Here is a 20,449-nt window from a genome sequence, read left to right on the forward strand (position 1 = left end):
AGTAAATACAAGTCGAAAAAAAGAGGTTTACAGTTGGTTCCCATGGGTTATACTCTTGGACATAAGCTCTGAAAGGAAAACTTCTTAAGTTTTAATTTTTCATAGCTGAATGACAGTTGATATTGTAAAATATGAATTCGGAGTCACACTATGAAGCGCAACGTCCACTAAGCAAAGCGAATGGTTTCAAAAGGTCTGAAAATTGTTTTGAAAGACTCATACTTGTCATATTTTACAATATTTATATGATAACAATCAATATTTCATGTATTTATAATACAAAAAAAAATCAATAATTTTTTTTAGATACACACTAAACTTCGGATCAAACTTTTGGGATAAACTAATGGTGTTTTACAAGAAATAAGCGAAATAGTACAATCTAACGGAAAAAAAAACGATAATATCACTTGCCGGTAACCGATAACAAGAGCACCGAAAAGTAAAACGTTTAACGTACTGCACGATCTTTAATGCCATCTTTCACATCGAATGATAGTTTAGAAATTGTTCTGTAATAAATGGAAGAATGATATAGATTATTATGTTACGTGTTGTTATAGTAAGAAAAGAGAAAAGGAAATTATGAAAGTATTAAAACATTTGTCCTTTCATCTTTTTCTTTTCTCATGCCATCCTATAAGAAAAAAAAACAACCAGTTTTTAAATTAATGTTCCATTGTACCATGACATAATCTAGTAAAATACAACATTTCGGAACATAATGTTTGATTCTTTTTGAATTTTAATAAAAATACATATTTACATCATTGGATATTCATGTATACATCCGATGGTAACATATTACCTGATGTTTCATTCGAATGCGTTCATTTTTATATAACTGTTAAAATGTAGATAGCTTATGTTTTCACACTTTTTTTCTTATTCTCAATTCTTAAATATATATTTTATAGATCAAAGAAAAAGAGGAGGGAGCAACTTACAAGATCACAGTCTGTCGATCAAAGATATGATATAGCAAATATAATTGGCATTCCTTCAAGTACAAACAACGAAGAGTACAACAAATATCTCAATACTAATGAGGCACAAGGCGAGTACTTTGTTTTGGATCCCTCCGTAACGAAATATCATAAAGCTTTGAGCAACCGGATGCTACCAGAAATCAAAAGATGTAGTGGTGCAGAGGGTGATGAGAACATTTACTATGAAATTGATGACGATAAAATCGAATCCTCGACAGATATAGGGGGAGTTCACCAGAGAAAAATGGAAGCAGTAATGGATAAAGATTATCACCGTTGTGACCAAACAAGATATGAAACAGAATTTGGGTATGACAAAATATATCTTCTCGTTTGAATTATTACAGCTTACCTTGTTGTGTGTTTGCTCATTGCTGAAGGGCGTACTCAGACCTAAAGTTACTTACATCTACGTGATCCTTTCCATAGAAAACTTAAAGACTAAGCATCACGAACCCCACCTAAAAATGGGAGTGATCATATGTGTTCCGGATTGGTAAGTACACCCGGTTCTACATGTTGCTCATGTTATTACAAATCCAGTAAATAGTCTAATTTGGTAGGTCACATTGGTAAAAGGAGAACAGGATTGAAGTTACGACAAAAGGAACATATCCGATATCTTCTGCGAAACAGATATTCTATAAGGGTCATAAATTATCTAAATGACAAGAATCTGATAAAATGTTCAAAATTAGGCTAAATATTCCATGAAAAATTGTTCCGACGATAAGGTTTCATGGAAATGATATTGTTTTTCTTTAGCCATACGTATGTTAGATAACCGTAAAAATATCTAAAGTAAAAGTTCTTTACCGTTTTTTGTCATTTCATAATTATAAAATTTACTTTTTACAGACCAAAGAAAAAGAACACCGAACGACTTACAAGAGTACAGTCTGTCGACCAAAAACCTAAGATGACAAATCTTGAAAGTAATCCATCCAACACGGGAGGAAACAACATCCCTTCTGCGAACAAATCTTTAAATACTGACATAGATCAAGGCGACTACTTTGTTCTCGATCCATCAGTAACGAAATATGATAAACACTTCAGCAATCGGGTATTACCACAAATAAAAAGATTCAGTGTTCCACAGTGTGATTGGAATGTTTACAATGAAATTGATGAAGAGAAAAGCGAACCCTCGACAGATATGTAGAAAACAATATTACGCAAATAGAAAAAGTTAGGGATGTAGTTATTTACCATTGTGATTAGGCAAAAAAACAAACACAATTAGGGTAAAATAGTAAATGTGCTACGCATAATAATCGTGCGAAAAGCATGCGTAAATCATGCATATTTTTCGCACGGACAAAGCTCAAATTAAGCTACATCCGATAATCGTGCATAAATTTACGCACGATTTTCGCATGATTCCCGCACAAAAAATATGCGTATAGACCTACGTGCGAATTACATGGAATAAATTTACGCATGAAAATCATGTGTTAATTAAAACACATGATAATCGTGCGTAGTCATGATAGTGGATTCCTTTACTTTTTTTATTATCTGGCTTTGATTAATTTTTGTTAATGTTTTGACAACTTTTGGTATCTTCTATTTTCATTTGATATTCAAATATAAAGTGATTTGTTTTAAAAATATATATATATATACTTGTATGGTTTGATTTTTATGTCACAGTTGTATTGCTGGAACTTTCGATGGAACAGTCAATATATACTTTATCTTTAGGCAATAATTTTTATCTGCATTTCCTTATAGTCACGTAGTGTCCAACTAAAATATGTTTCTAATGCAATGTAAACATACAAAGATTTTGGTAAAGATATCTCAGTCATACAATAAATTATTATTAAACAAGGTGAATATTGATGATAACTCTGATTTAAAATCCATTTAAACATTCTACATGGATATTCAAGAGTACGGCAACAATATCCTAAGTATTTCAGTGCTTGCCTCTGGTTTATATCATATTTTGTTTTCACATATTAACTTGTTAATAGTTTTCTCTACTTGGAATGTTTCGGTCTTTTTATAGTTCACTATACATGTTTTTTATTCATTATTGAAAGACATATGGTGACCTATAATTACTTTCTATATATACATCATTTGAACTCTGGTGGATATTTTTCTCATTCGCAATTCAACCAGATTTCTTTACTTTTATTGGATCTTTGAATCATATATCAAGAGTAATTGATCTCAACAGTGATTGTGAATTGTGTATGGATAATCACCGGTCGTTCTATACAAAAGGAAGACACTGTCCAATTACGAGACACCTCTTAAGAACAGGACATACTTTTGATAATATCACCTTTCAAATAATTGAGGTAAACCAAAATTGGGACTCCGAAAGGAGAAAACAGAGAGAAAGGTTCTGGACCTTTTGGATTATAGCTCTTCATCTTTTATTTAAGCTTTGGATTTCAAATATTTTGGCCACGAGCATCACTGAAGAGACATTTATTGTCGAAATGCGCATCTGGTACAAGAAAATTGGTACCGTTAATTTTATTCTGGATGCATCAGCTACGTACTCTTGAATAAATCATGAATTTCATTCTACTTAACTAAAACAACTATTTGTTTAGATTTAAAAATGGTTATGTACAATAAACGGCAAAAATATGTTTTATATACCCCATCAATCAATATGTTAAACTTTTACACACATTTTGTGTAGCCGTCAAGCTACAAAGATATTTTTTGTCATGCATCCGATTTCACCTAGAAGCTAATTTGTTTAGCGAAATATTGCGTGAATAATATATAAAATATAACAACTAATTTTATAACACTCATTGGTGTGTTAAAGTTACATTCTTAGACACTTACACAATATATATAGTATATACATGTAGTTTCCTTTTTATAGTTTTTAATGTATCCCTTTTTTCATATAAAAAGATGTAAGGTATTGTACTAAGATTTTGAGAAAGTTATATATACTCAATAACAATTATAACACAACACAACACATCTAGGTATTCCAAGTTATATATCATTATTGTTTAAACTTTTTTTTCCAAAGTGGTGAAGAACAAATGATCTGTCATTAACCATGTTAACACCAAATTCTTCAAATAAAGAAAAACATTAAAAGATATGCTATATTAAATTATTTGAACACTTTATATTTTTAATTAAATTAGATTAATCATGTGGTCTTTGCTGGAAAGAAATCACTTCATTTATACTTATATATGCCAATATATATAGTTAAAAGCTTTAAGCAGATATTTACAATATGCATATACATCTGCCATGATCTGGCATGCAGAATGTTAAAAGCGAAAATTGACTTTAACACATGAGATTTACAACTACTACATCAATCGGATGAGTTGAACATGATACACACATGACTTTTTCATGTACTTAGCTTGCATGTGTAAATCATGCGTTTACAATATATGCGATACACGCATGCATTTATTACGTGCGAAAAGCGGTTCATGTAAAAGATCATGCGTTGAACGCATATTTTAGATAACGCATGATTTTCGAACGATTCACACATGATTTACACTACATCAACTGCTTGATAAACGAATTAGGTATTGACAATTCACTTGGTAACTCAACATATACCCTCACGACACTTACCAAAGAGGAAATCCTGGATAATCATAGGTCTGTTCTATGTTCCTTTGGAATTTCAACCAAAGATGAAGAACTGGATCTTCCATCACTGTATTGGATACCTAAACTACATAAGTGTCCTTACAAACAATGGTATATTGCTGGGTCTTCCAAGTGCTCCACGAAACCTCTTTCTAAATTATTAACATCTATTTTATCAGCAATCAAAGACGGGCTTCAAAGTTATTGTGAAACTGCCTATTCTAGAGATGGCGTGAATCAGATGTGGACTTAAAAATTCAAAAGATCTTTTAGAGTACATACAATCTAACTCTCTTTCATCTTGTAACAGTATTAAAACATTTGACTTTTCTACCCTGTACACAAGTATTCCACATTCCAAACTAAAAGACAAATTGAAAGAGTTGATATTACTTTGCTTCATAAAAAAGAATGGCCAACGTAGATACAAGTATCTTGTCTTAGAGAGGGATAAATCCTACTTTGTAAAGAATCACTCTGATTCAAACAAAAAATTCTCTGAAACTGATATTATCAAGATGCTTGATTTCTTGATTGACAACATATTTGTTACGTTCGGAGGACGTGTTTTTCAACAGACTGTCGACATTCCAATGGGAACAAACTGTGCCCCTCTACTCGCCGACTTGTTTCTTTATTATTATGAGGCTGACTTCATGCAGGAACTTCTTAGGAAGAAAGATAAGAAGTTAGCAATATCCTTTAACTCTACTTTCCGCTATATAGATGATGTTCTTTCACTAAACAATTCAAAATTTGGTTACTATGTTGAACGCATCTATCCAATCGAACTAGAGATAAAGGATACTGCAGATACAGTTAAGTCGGCTTCATATCTTGACTTACATCTAGAAATTGACAATGAGGGTCGGTTGAAAACAAAACTTTACGACAAAAGAGATGATTTCAGCTTTCCAATTGTGAACTTTCCATTTCTAAGTAGCAACATTCCAGCAGCACCTGCATACGGGGTATATATCTCCCAATTGATACGATATTCCCGTGCTTGCATTTCCTATCATGATTTTCTTGATAGAGGTTTGCTGCTCACAAGGAAGCTATTAAACCAAGAGTTCCAAATGGTGAAGTTGAAATCATCCCTTCGTAAATTTTACGGACGCCATCACGAGTTGGTTGACCGTTATGGAATAACCGTTTCACAAATGATATCGGATATGTTCCTTACGTCGTAACTACAATCCCCTTCCCTTTCATGAATATGACCTACCGAATTAGACTATTTACCGGATTTGTAATCACTTAAGCAACACGACGGGTGCCACATGTGGAGCAGGATCTGCTTACCCTTCCGGAGCACCTGAGATCACCCCTAGTTTTTGGTGGGGTTCGTGTTGTTTATTCTTTAATTTCTATGTTGTGTCGTGTGTACTATTGTTTTTCTGTTTGTCTTTTTTATTTTTAGCCATGGCGTTGTCAGTTTGTTTTAGATTTATGAGTTTGACTGTCCCTTTGGTATCTTTCGTCCCTCTTTTACACATGTAATAGCCTTTATGCGTAAATCATGCGTTTAAGAAGTTATGCGATACACGCATGTTTATGCGATTTACGCATACTTTTTATTTCGCATGACTTACGCATGATTCACGCACTACTTTCGCATGTAATGGCCTTCATGCGTATATCAGGCTTTGCATTTTTGCCTGTGTATGCATCTTACAATTAAACAAATGAGATATATTATCAACTTCTTAACAAGTATCCCTCGCCTTTCTTATTTTTAGAATACATATCTGAACAAGCGATATGACTATCAATTTACATTTACAAAAAAACAACGACAAAGAGACAACCAACAGTCCATCAAATTCTAGGATGTTTCTCCTTTCCCTTTTGATAAGATTGTAGCCAAGAACCTTTAATTTTTGAACCTAAAGATATGTTTCTTTTTTACAAAAAAGATCAACTTTCAATGTTACAAAAGAGAGTCGAAAGATATCAGAGGGACATTCAAACTCGTAAATCAAAAATAAACTGACTACGTAATTGCTCAAAAAATCAATTTAAGATATTGTGAACAATATCACTATAACCTTATGATAACTGTATATCAACAACATACATAATAGTCTGTATTTTAATATTGCTGCTCCACGAAATGACTTGAATACAATCCCCGAAAAAAAGTATTTCGTCATACACTACAATGATGAGGTGGAAAACTAAAAATAATGTGGTGTGATTCTTAATTATACAATCAAGCAAAAAAGGTGTAATTTTATTAAATTCCGGCTTATTTTGAAAGCTGAAAACTCGAATGAATTTAGGGGCACCAAAACTAGTCAAAATAGTATAATCACGATCATTCACTTATACATGGAGTTCAAATCTTAGTGTTCATGCCATTAAATAATACATCACATAACATTTTTACCATAAACATGAAGAACTAAGTATTAATATAGCCAGGCAAATAATAATTAACCTCGGGGACTAAAATTCTTCTGCGGCATATACATAACTAGAATTTATAAAGAAATTAAAATGATCAATATAGAAAATTGTTAGCATAATGCGCACTTCTATTACCGGAAATGACACTAATGTCATCGTGCTTGTCATACTGATCGATGCAATGCATGTTTTCAATCGGTTACACGACTGAACGATTAACATCAAAATGTCCGTCAAATACATTTTGTTGTAATTGTTATCTTTAAAGGAGATCTATATACACCTCTGCACCGTTAATGTAAATGATCTAACAACATTTTTTTTTTTCAAGTTATGAAAAAATAAATACCCGTTTCCCTCAGTTTTAGTTTGTTACCCCGATTTTGTTTTTTGTCCATGGATTTATGAATTTTGAACAGCGGTATACTACTGTTGCCTTTATTTATTTGAATGTGGCTTTCGTAAACGATTTATAAGAATACTCATGACGTAGTACGTATGAGTATTTCGGTTGAAACTTTCGCTCCTCTTTGTATTATTAAGAATATATTGATATTTGCTAGAGTTTACTTCTGTAGGGTGATTGTTAGCATGCTCATGACGGAAATTTGTTTTTTGTATGTCAAAACTATTGGTCTCCCGAGTACCTAATAAAAATATTTTAGAAAAAAGTATCCAATGCACTGCGATTCGTACCATATGAGTTTAAAATTTTTTAAACTTGTTGCCTTTTGTTAGCTATTATTCGTGTGTTTCTTTGTCAATTATGTTCTCCTATTTATTTATATTGTAGTCCTGTAATGTTGTGTTGTCATTTTAATGTTATGTTTCACATTGCCATAAAAGAGGGAGGTTTGGCATGCCACAAAACCAGGTTCAACCCACCATTTTTTCTTTTAAAAATGTCATGTACCAAGTCAGGAATATGGTCATTGTTATATTATAGTTCGTTTCTGTGTGTGTTACATTTTAACGTTGTGTTTCCGTTGTGTCGTTTGTTTTCTCTTATTTTTGAGTATGAATTCACATTACTATAAGACTTGTCACGGTTCTTATCTATCCCAAATTCATGTATTTGGTTTTGATGTTATATTTTTTATTCTCATAGGATTTTGTCTAATGCTTAGTCCATTTCTGTGTGTGTTACATTTTTAAGTTGGGTCGGTGTTCTCCTCTTATATTTAATGCGTTTCCCTCAGTTTTAGTTTTTTACCCTGATGTTGTTTTTTGTCCACGGATTTATGAGTTTTGAACAGCGGTATACTACTGTTGCCTTTATTTCAATTGACGTCTTTAACATGTTTAAGACAGCATGTCCTACCAACTTTGAAATTTATTGTTTTATTTAATTCGTTCATCAATACAGTTGAGTGAAGCCATAATTTCTATTCATTTTTTAATTCAAGTTATTGCAACTAATCTAAACATAGTGCAAATTAAGATTTAGTTCTTTTATCTTCTTTTAATGTTGTGGTCTAGCTTTGATGTCGAACAATTACATCGTGACTCATTGAAACAGTTTGAAATAAGGTTGTAACGCTGGGAACAATTGACCCTACTTGATATATTTATAAAATCAAATAAAATGATGAGGAAACGTACAAAATACTCTTTTAACTTTTTCTCAATAGCATGGGGAATTTCTAAATGATTATGTTGTTGTTCCCTGATGATGAAGGAAGGTAATTTCTAAAATTAATGGTAAGGTTTATTTCTTATTAGTCCTGAACTTATTAAAATGAAAAAAGTTAAAATAAAAAAACGAACTCAAAAAAAAAATTTAAAAGGGAAAGTCCATACATATCTGATATAACCATACGCTATCAATCAACGAAACAAATGAAAAGCAACTGAAATATTCCTGACTTGGTACATGCATTTATTGAAAAAAAAATAGAGGTTTGAACCTGGTTTAATAAGTAGTTGATTAGAAACAGTTTATAATGTTCACTTTTGTATATAGTGTCCAATGCCGTTCGAGGACCTATAGATGCCATATTCTCATCCTTTTGACTTTTGATTTTTTTTTGTGTCATTGTCAATTTCACCGCATCTATTTATTTTTGTAAAAATTCAAGTAAAACAAGTACATAACTTAGTTCCATGGCAATAAAAAGAAATTTATTCATAGAATCTGAAAAAAAAGCTGTAAAAAGAGACATTGAAACGTTTGAAATTCCCTTTTCTAAATTAAAAGCTATTATGAAACCAGATTTTTCAGAATAGAAACACTATTTTTAGACATTTTCATTTGTATTTCTAAAAAATATAATAAAAGTTCTGCAAGTGAGGGTGCAACATGAATAAAAGGAGATGTAGTAATTATAGATTTCATAACGAGTGAGAATTAGATATTGCTTGATATTATCTCGGATTATTCAAATTCAATTTAATAGTAAATGAGCCGTCGGTGAGTTTATATTTAAATCAAATAACGAGAGTTGATATTAAGCGATATTCATTTATCACAAGAAGTTAAACATATGTTTTTCATATGGACACTCTTCTAGAGTTAGATTGAAAATTCCGCGAATCGTTGAGCTAGACCTTTAGACATACTAGTAAGCCGTCATTTTCGTAATTCGGTGTCAAATTCAAATATCAGATATTTAAAAATTTTATAAACGATTCCGAATGAATTTAGAAAGTAGAGTGTGAGTATTTTGTATATTACCGAGGAAATCATATATGTCCGTTGCTATTGACGAAATGAGCAACGCATGTCAGGCAAAATACGTCTAGCAACTTTAGTTTATTTTTTGAAAATGGGTTATAATCATTCCCTAGAAGTGGAAATATGATTTTTATTTATAAAAAAAAATATGTTTTGATGAATTTTAGTATTTTCCGTCACGGAAATATGTATAACTATAGCTATTGGATGATTAATTATATCAATATTTGCTTCCGCATTAGAACAAGTGCTTTACGATTGTTTTACAACCAATTCTTTTTTTCATTTTATTAGTTATTGAGATTAAAGCACATGGCACAAATTAAATTTTGTATTTTGACGAGATGTTTTTTGTTAAATTACAGATAATTATTTTCCTAGATCTACCCTCTTAAATATGAACAGTCTTTACTTGGTTGTCATTTTCCATGTATTTATTGGAGTTCAAGCAAATGGTGAGTGGTTGTGGAACTAAAGAAAAAGTTTCATGCTTCAAATTTCAATAAATCAAACGAAATAGAAATTGTCCTAGTCAATATTGTGGCAACCGGGAAACCGACCTGTTTAACACAAAATTCCAAAAGCGAAAAAGATAACAGTCAAGAGGTATCATATATTTCGAACAGAGATAACAGTGCATAATAAGCTTTTAAAGGTTGGTTGGTATACATATACATGTTTATTGACTGATTATGTTTAAATTGTAATATATTGCATTTCATGTATATGTACCAAGTTGTACTTTAAAATGAACATATCTATCTATCTATATGAGTAGACATATAAAGAAAAACAATTATAAACGCTACTATGGAAATTTCACATTAAAAAACACATAAATACGTTTCCCTTACTAGAAGAAAAAAATCAAACGTTGAAAAAATAATCTGAATTCCCAGTAATATAAGGAAAACCTGTTTTCGCAATGTGTAATAAAGCAATTTTTCACATTTTAGAGCCGTTTGTGTGATTATTTACTATAATTGTATTCTGGCATATATTTGTACTGTATTCCTGTCACGTAATGTTGTCATTCTAGCCGCATTTTTAATGTCATATAGGCGGGAGCTTTGGCTAGTCATAAACCCAATTTCAATTCATCATCATATTTTTCTTAAAATGTCCTGTACCAAGTCAGGTACATGGCAGTTGTTGAAACGGGTTTTATTGTGTTACCCAGATTTGTTTTTAATCGATTTATCACTATTGAGCAGCGGGGTTAACAACTGCTTACTTTACATATACACATATGCACATTAACGGTCCCAAAATTGTACCTTTATTTTCGCATTGCACAAGGAAATGTTTTTCTCTGACTGCTAATGAGGTCTTTTAACTAAATCTATCGGATGTTGGATTTGTACTAATTTCTATTAAGTTTTCAATATATCATTGTTTTATAAGTTGTCAGTTGGAATGAACTAACTATCAGTAACTGCAAGGTATCTCAGAATATACTTTCTTTTGTGATTTTAATTGTTTGTTTTTTTTTGTATCGATGTGGTATCATTGCCAATGAGACAACTGTCAACAAGAGATGAAAATGACACAGAAAGTAACAACTATAGGTAACCGTACGGCCTTTAACAATGAGCAAAGTCAATACCGCATAGTCAGCTATACAAAGCCCCGAAATGACAATGGTCAAGTTTGTTTTACTGTAGGGCGGTTCAACCATTTTGTTGCTATATTTGTTTTTGATTGTTTATAGTTTATTTTTTGATAATTAAATCTAAATATTATTTATAGCTCTCCTGGCCAAGTCAACATTTCTCATCGCATGTTGTCTAGTTGCAATTGGTCGACCGTAACAGAATATCCGTTTTACAGAGGATATCAGATATGTTCATTAAGTCGTAACTATAATCCAGTTCCCTTTCCACGAATGTGATCTACCGTATTAGATTATTTACCGGGTTTGTTTATTTACATAAGTAACACGATGGGTGGCACATGTGAAGCAAGATCTGCTTAGCCTTCCGTTGCACCTGAATTCACCCCTAGTTTTTGGAAGGTGTGTTGCTTAGTCTTTAGTTTTCTCTGTGATGTGTACTAGTGTTTGTCTGTCTTTTTCTTTTTAAGAGTTATGACGTTGTCAGTTTATTTTCGATCTATGAGTTTGAATGTCCCTCTTGTATTTTTCGTCTCTTTTTTGTCCAACATTAATTCTTGTCGAGTTCGTCCGTCGTCGTCGTTTACTTTCACAAAAAACTTCTCCTGTGAAACTACTTGGACAAATTTAACTAATCTTATTTGCAATCATAATTGGGTACTAGTACAAAATGTATCTAGTTTAAAAAGAGTGTCCGACGATCCCGCCTGTCAATAAAGATTGCCGAAATGCAGTTGTTTGTTATCTTGAAGACCGTTTTGAAAAGAGAACATCTGATAGGGTAGGAAATATTGAAAACGTTGAGACGTACACATATTTACCTGATGTCAGACGACTACTTATGGGAATTATTGCCCTAAAATGTCATTTGTAATCTTTTTGTCTCTCTCTTTATTATTGTCTATTATTTTGAAAACTATGATAGATACAGGGAAATTGTAATCAGGACATATCAATATGAAGATAATTTCTACAAATAAGACAAACAAGTTAAATTCATCAGACGTCTCCTTAATGAAGTAACCGCTCTTTAATCCCGATTTTATTTATTTTTTTGATGTTTTGCATTATATCTTAAAAATTGTAATAGATATAAAGAAATTTTAAAGAGCAAAAATGATAAACAAATCAAGATCTTAAATAAGTTAAATATATGAAATGTTCAGATTACTCATTACTTAAGTTGAGAAATGATACACTACTAAAACCTGAAAACTCTTTCATTTTTAATTGATGACAATCGAAATATTCCTGTTATTTTCATTTGATGAAAAAAGACATACAGAGGTTAAAACAGAGAGCTAGACTTGTTTAAACGATTTATTTAGTTAAAAGATTGTGATTATCTCAAATTAAGTTAAATATATGAATTATTACTCATTACTTAAGTTATAGCCATTAAATAATATTTTTTCAAAAAAAAAAGTATTTTGAGAGATAGAAACTATATATAGTTTTATTATAAGACATGATATACAAATATACTGACTGACTTTAGAAACGCAACACTAGATAATTCTTTGTAATTCCCATTTTCAAATATTCATTTTTTTTTTGTAAACAAACTTATGAACAGAAAGTTCTTTCATTACTTCAATGTTTAAATAAAATGCCAGGTCGAAAGTTGAATTGATTACCTCATTTTCAACGTTCAAATATTGTGCTATACACAACCCTGGTTTTCCCATTACCAATTACCAATTACCGATGAACGTGTAACCGTCAAAAGTAATGAGTGCCTGTAACAAACGCCAAAATGATATCAGAAAGGCCAACCAATTCTGTTCGGCACTTTTTGGGTTCTGTTTTTCACTTTCTGATTTTACCGTTGTTCCACCCATTCCAATGGGTTTTGGCAATTGTGCGGTTGAAACTTTAAGGCTTTAAATGTTTTTCTGCAGTCGATTCTTAGGCAGTTCAGTCAATGGGAATTATTTATGGCATAGATTCAGTTTTTTATTCCTCTGTCTTTGCAATATGGTGATACAACATTTTTAAACCGATTTAAATGTGGCCAAGTATTGAAAGAACTGTTTCACAAAGAAAAAATATGCAAAAATTCTTTTATTGGCTCAAAGTTTCGCTGTCTGAATTTCGTGCGATCTCAATAATTCGGTCTGTTTAATAACCATAGGTAAGTCAGATGTTGATATTTTTATAAAGAGAAAAAATTATAAGCATGAATAGTAGTAGTATGAGGATCAAACTTTATTTGGTAAAACAAAATCTACAAAATGAGTGTTGCGGTTCTAAAGTCAGTCAGTATATGTCAACTTTACTCTTAATAAATATTTTCCTTTAGTGATGATTTTTGTTACCATAAAATTTCTGTTGTTAAAGATGCTTATAAGCGACACTTGATATTTAAAGCCTCTTTTTTATCATTGTTTTCTATTAGTCAATACGATGCCTTTTATAGTGGTATTAGTTTTGCTCTTTGTTGAATGATGTACAGTGGTTTACTGTTGAGTTGTCTTATTCGTAAACATACAACATCTTTTTTTGTTTTCATCTGACATTTTTTTATCACAACCGATGCTGTCTTGTACTTATACTTTAATATTTATATTTATTCTGTGGGATGATTTTGAATTTGAATTTGAATTAGGTAATGAAATGACCAAAGTGTATGGGGATTGCATACCAGATTTTGGAATTGAAGAGCTATTTTCGTGCCTTTACAACAAATACCAAACACAAACAGACTGTATTGAAATAATCAAGAAGGTGATTCAAAGTGGTAAGTATTATTACTAATACTAGTTTTATTACAACCATGTAAATTGAAAATAAAAATCATGAAATACTTAAAACAAAATAATTAGATTGAAATGAAACAACACTATTGCTTGGTCTGATAACTTGATCTAGCATACTTTTGTTGTATTCCAAGCAGTTTTAAATGAAATGATACACTACTAAAACCTGAAAACTCTTTCATTCTTAATTGATGACAAACGAAATATTCCTGTTATTTTCGTTTGATAAAAAAGATATACAGAGGTTAAAACAGAGAGCTAGACTTTTTTAAACGATTTTTTTAGTTAAAAGATTGTGATTATCTTACCGAAACTTATCAATCCTTACAGACAGTTAGGGTCAAATTCTCGAATTGTTTTCATTCACAGGGTAAAATCGAAAGTTTTTTTTTAAACTAACAGTAATTTGGATATTAAAATAGAATACATAATATTGTAACAAACCAAGGGTTGCTATAATTCTGTTTAATAACTCATTCAGGAGGAGTGGAATCATCATTTAACTCAGATTATTTCAATTTAAATAACCTTACGCATTAGATATAATGCTTAAATAAGATCAATGAAAACCCTGTTCTATCATAAATAAAGACAATGTTAATGAAAAGGGAGGCACAAACATAATAAATACGCAATTTATCTGCATTGATAAAGTGTTAACTTAAACAAATAATAATATGAAATCGCAAAGTGAAAGTACAGAACGGTGTCATGGCAGATGTAAATAAGTTGAATCTCACTACGATATTCGTCAAAATAAACCACTATATGACGAGATAATCAAAGTATTACATAGGTAAACATTACCAAGATATACATATAAAACTGGCCCTTATCACTTGCAAAGTACATATAGTTTAAATCATGAGTATGAAAGTCAATGCATTTATCAGTGTTTGTGCACACCCGAGAAGTTGACCACCCGGCAATATTCAAATAAATATATGTCATATACAATAAATAATAGGTTAAATAATAACAATTATCAGTCCAGATTTGTCACAATTTCCCCCACCCAAGTCTTAAAATACTCCTGTATTTTCTGGAGGTAACAGTATACCAGTACTTTTATTTTTGCTTACTTAGTCTCTGTGTTCTTTAGTCTTTAATGGAATATATTCACACTGTTTAATTATATCATCCACACTTCTGTGTCTTCAGGGAAATCATCTTTCTGTCATCTGTAGATAATTTTCACTATTACACTCATAGCAAAATGCCAATTCCTTATAAGACATTGGACACATTTTAAAAACCATAGAGAACACTAGAGCCATTCACGAATTTCTTCAACTTATCTACAAAAACACAGTATCACTTTAACATCAAATAATAATTTCTGTTGACGCTGCAACTATAATTATTAACTACCTTGGAAATATCACAATATTCCACCAAATTTTCTAGAAAATCCCCTCTTTTCAACCAACTCTGGGGTGATCAGTCCCTATAGGCAAATCTGGGCTACGTTTCTAGAAATATCACATAACAACTGGATGCATTCACAACACTGCACCAATACTTCTTCATATACACTATATCTCAACACATGAATAATCTTATTCATAAAAAAATAAAAATAACGAGTGATACACATTTAAACACATAAGCACAATAAATTTTGAATGGCGTCTTGTCCTCTTCTTTGGTTTTAACTTCACTTCTTGCTAGATTATGAGACACTTTCTTTTATCACTTTAAACAATTTTGTGATATCGTTTCCATTATATTCTGCGAGTCTATCTATGTGAAATACTTTTCTTGGTTTCTTAGTCACTTCAATATTCGATAATTTACTGGTACTGCACGAATTTAAATAATGAATTTTGTTTCTAAAGTTTTATCACGGTAATATCACAAATAATCACATTATTTTCATAAAACATATTTTGCCAGGGTTCTCTTATGTTTGTCCATAAACTGAACCATGCATATAAAATCCCTTATCTGTTATTTTTCTTGACCCCTATTTGATTTATTCTGCTATTTATAATTGCAGTCTGAATTTCATTTCTAACATCTTTAAAATCATTTAATTAACATAAAATACGACTTCTGTTATCGTCAATTCCCGACCTATTGAATAAACGGACGGTTGTCTCCCTGAACCGTTTCCATAGTTGTATTTGGTCGTCTGAAATTTCTAAAATTCTGTGAATTCGGGGGTTTATTCTCCCTAAATTCATGATCATTATACATAGAACATTGTCTATAAAAATGATCAGGCGAGTCACAAATGAAGCAGGTCCTTTGATTCTGTGTATTACTCCCGTTTTTGTAATTGTTGCGGCCAAATCTAAAGTTGGATCGGTTGTTCGTATTCCGAATCTGATTTTCTAACTTATCCATTTTACTTAAAAACATTTGAATGGTTCTGTCATTATTTGGCTGTTGGGAAATTAATCTGACATTTTGGTCACCATTATTTTGCCATTCCATATCTAAGTTATTTTCACTGCAATTTTCATAAGAAACTGAGCGGACATTAGTTTTCTTTTGACTTGACTCCCCTAAAAGAGCCTCATATCTTTCAATTATATCTACAGCGTCAGCCACCGTTTTACATTTTCGATCTACGCATCGACATTTCATTTCTATAGTAATCGACTTGTATAACTGATTGAGCGCCAACACTTCTTGTGCCAATGAATCTAAATTACAATAAGCTTTTTGTACAATCTGGCGGAGGTCATCACCGAGAGCAGCAACTGTTTCACCGGAATTTCGCTTTCTCATTTCAAAACGAGATAACCATCTGTTTTGTTGACGGGCACTTCCGAATCTTTCTTCTAAACGTCGGACAAGAATACTATAAGGTCGGCGTTCATGTACAGGAAGGCCCTTTAAACTTGCAGCAAGTGTCAATATTCTATCTTCCATACTCCATCTGCCTAGTTCTGCACAATCTTGAAAATGCGAAAAATATTCTTCCCAGTCATCTGATCCACTATAAGCATCTGGACGAATTGTAGCAGGATGTCCAGCAATCGGCAACTGTTCACGGCAAAATTTTGGTGCATTTCCCCATTTTCGTTCATGAAGTTCAACGCTATTATTTTCAAAATACGAAACACCTGGTTCACCTTCAAAATTCCTTTCCGTCTCTACTGTATTTCTCTGTCTAGCTATGTCGTCTCGTACGTTGTTATTAAATGCACTTTCAATATCACCTTGTCCTTGTTTTACTGTATTTAATGCAGAGTCTTCATTATTTTTCTCGACCGTTTCACGTTTATCCATATTAAACTCGATTTCTGAATCAGATTCGTCAAACATTGAAAATTATTACCAGTTCACTAAAATCGTTGAAAATTTAATATTCTAATCAAACTTAAAAATCACAGGCGAGATATTCGATCACTGGATGACAATTATTTTTGTCATCCCACTTCTGACACCAAACTGTAACAAACCTAGGGTTGCTATAATTCTGTTTAATAACTCATTCAGGAGGAGTGGAATCATCATTTAAATCAGCGGCAGTATGAAGAAACAGATTTGTAATACATAACAATAGTATTTATTTCAGTCGTATTTTGACTTCTTCTTTCAATATAATAAACATCAAAATGATACACATTTATCTTTCAGCAAATAAAACAATAAATCGGGTGGTCAATGTAAATTGTAGTTGACAGCTCAAAGGATTGATTCAGAATGACATGTTGTTCTACAGGCTCCTATTTATGTCTTTTGGCACTTACTATGACGTTAGAGTAAACATCTAATCGTCCAATCAAAAGCAACGTTTCTTACGTCTTTTGGCTTGAAACGTTCAAGAAGACAATCAGATTTCGTTATTATTAAATATAGATTCTTTTTTGAGTTGTCCTCTTTTTGTCCTTCTTGTCCGAATTATATTTAAAAGCAAATAAAACTAAAAGGACATTTCTATATAATGCTATATTTAAACGGACAGTAAATTCCTTTCTCGATACGGCGTATGAACTTGGGTGTAATTTAAATAACCTTATGCATTAGATATAATGCTTAAATAAGATCAATGAAAACCCTGTTCTATCATAAATAAAGACAATGTTAATGAAAAGGGAGGCACAAACATAATAAATACGCAATTTATCTGCATTGATAAAGTGTTAACTTAAACAAATAATAATATGAGATCGCAAAGTGAAAGTACAGAACGGTGTCATGGCAGATGTAAATAAGTTGAATCTCACGACGATATTCGTCAAAATAAACCACTATATGACGAGATAATCAAAGTATTACATAGGTAAACATTACCAAGATATACATATAAAACTGGCCCTTATCACTTGCAAAGTACATATAGTTTAAATCATGAGTATGAAAGTCAATGCATTTATCAGTGTTTGTGCACACCCGAGAAGTTGACCACCCGGCAATATTCAAATAAATATATGTCATATACAATAAATAATAGGTTAAATAATAACAATTATCAGTCCAGATTTGTCACAATATGCTGTTTAATACTATTCCGTAGCTTTCTGGCTTATACATATACAAGAGGAGAGCGGTAAATAACTGTAGATTTTTTTTTTAAATACATCCCATAATGAAAAAGATTTTTTTTCTGTGAGACATATTAATCACCAAGGCCATCAGTAGCCATACCTTCGAGACTGTCAACAAGTTGAGGATATCGCTTCCTTTAAATATGCTTTTATTTCATGATGACAATCGTCTTAACGTAAGGAATATTTCACCCTAATGCAAAGATTCCTTGTCCCGATTTGGTCTCAATTTAGGTTCTTTTTTTATTTCATCAGCTCTTCGATGTTCGAATTTACTTTTTTATTTCCAATTATTTGTACATCGGGCATCACTGTTTTATTTATTGTAGTAAAAGAGGGACGAAAGATACCAAAGGGACAGTCAAACTCACAAATCGAAAATAAACTGACAACGCTATGGTTAAAAATGAAAAGGACAAACAGTCTAACAATAGTACACATGACATAACATAGAAAACTAAAGAATAAACTACACGAACACCACCAAAAACTAGGGGTGATCTCAGGTGCTCCGGAAGGATTATATCCGATATCATTTGTGAAACGGTTATTCCATAACTGTCAACCAACTCTTGATGGCGTCCGTAATATTTACGAAGAGATGATTTCAACTTCACCATTTGGAAATCTTGATTTTATAGCTTCCTGGTGAGCAACAACTTATCCAGAAAAAAAGTCCCATTAAATCTAACTTGAGGAAAACTCAAAATCAGCATTTTTAATTTCCTATAGAAACTAACATTGGAAGGGGAGATAACTCTTCAAAAATGAGTGTTTTTTTCAGTTTTTGGTTGATTTTCTTGAAATTTATGTAAAGTATGATACTTTGATGGGGTTATAAGTTGGTATTTGACTAAATTATATAATCTTTTGCTCATAAAATGTACAAAACCGAAGTGTTATGGGTAGTTTAATTTTTTTTGTGTATTTTTCATTAAAGAAATTGCAAATTTGAAGCTTTTTTGTGACCATTTAAAAAAAATAATGTGAAAATTTGGTATTGTTTATATCTGTATATTATATTTTTTCAGCATCTTACTTGTCTAAAGAAACTATAAACCACAAAAAAAGGAATACATGCTTAATTATTTTTATCAAATTTGAGATTCTTTACCATGACATGTTGAAAAATTCAATAAATGGTCAACTAATGAACTACGAAATCTAGATAATAGCTTGATAAAAGATATGAAAACACCTTTTGAGTTGTTTGTTATACTCCAAAGACCGCTAAAAATCAAGAATCAATACATTCTGATGAATAGAAGCGGTAAAGTTATAATTTTGTATCAATTTTTATTGATATTTCTGCCTTTTTTGCAAGAGGTACCTCACTTTTTAATGCAAATCTCCATAGGAATTTTAAATGGTAATTTTTTTAGTCTTCATTACTTAAGATTTTATGGGACTTTTTCTATGTATATTTGGGGTATAATGCTAAAGATTAAAACTTAAAAATCTTCTGTTGCAATTACTTTCAGGTTAGGGTCAAATTTATGCCAGATTGACTGGACTAAACCCTCAATCAGGAAAATCATGATAGGAATTGCAAGCACTAGCATCTTCTGACCAAATTGGTACATCAAATTATATTGTTGATGAAGACAATTTTGAAACAATGTTGCAAATATTGTTGTATTGAAAATACGCATGACGAATGCCCGTTCTTTGATTATATTTTTGTATACTTTTTTTTCTGAAAGACACTAACAAATTTCAAATCTTTAATTTCATTGGTCATATGAATTCATTTATCATTTCATACGGTTTCAAAATAACCAGCAATGAATAAAGAGTTAAATAATGAAAGTTTTGTGGAGCTGACAAAGTTTCCTTGTACAAAAGGCTACGGAAACAACCGATGTACGAAAGAAGAATGCAGAAAATTATTG

General features: G+C 31.5%; 1 long non-coding RNA gene across 1 annotated transcript; it reads left to right on the forward strand.

The window, feature by feature from the left end:
* The first annotated feature begins 926 nt into the window (after window positions 1–926).
* On the forward strand, window positions 927–2,621 carry LOC143046645 (uncharacterized). Its single transcript, XR_012969202.1, has 2 exons — window positions 927–1,298; window positions 1,848–2,621. It is a non-coding gene; the product is annotated as an uncharacterized LOC143046645 (long non-coding RNA).
* The last annotated feature ends 17,828 nt before the right edge of the window (window positions 2,622–20,449 follow it).

Source organism: Mytilus galloprovincialis, chromosome 9 (assembly GCF_965363235.1).
Source record: "Mytilus galloprovincialis chromosome 9, xbMytGall1.hap1.1, whole genome shotgun sequence".
Classification (NCBI taxonomy): Eukaryota; Metazoa; Mollusca; class Bivalvia; order Mytilida; family Mytilidae; genus Mytilus; species Mytilus galloprovincialis.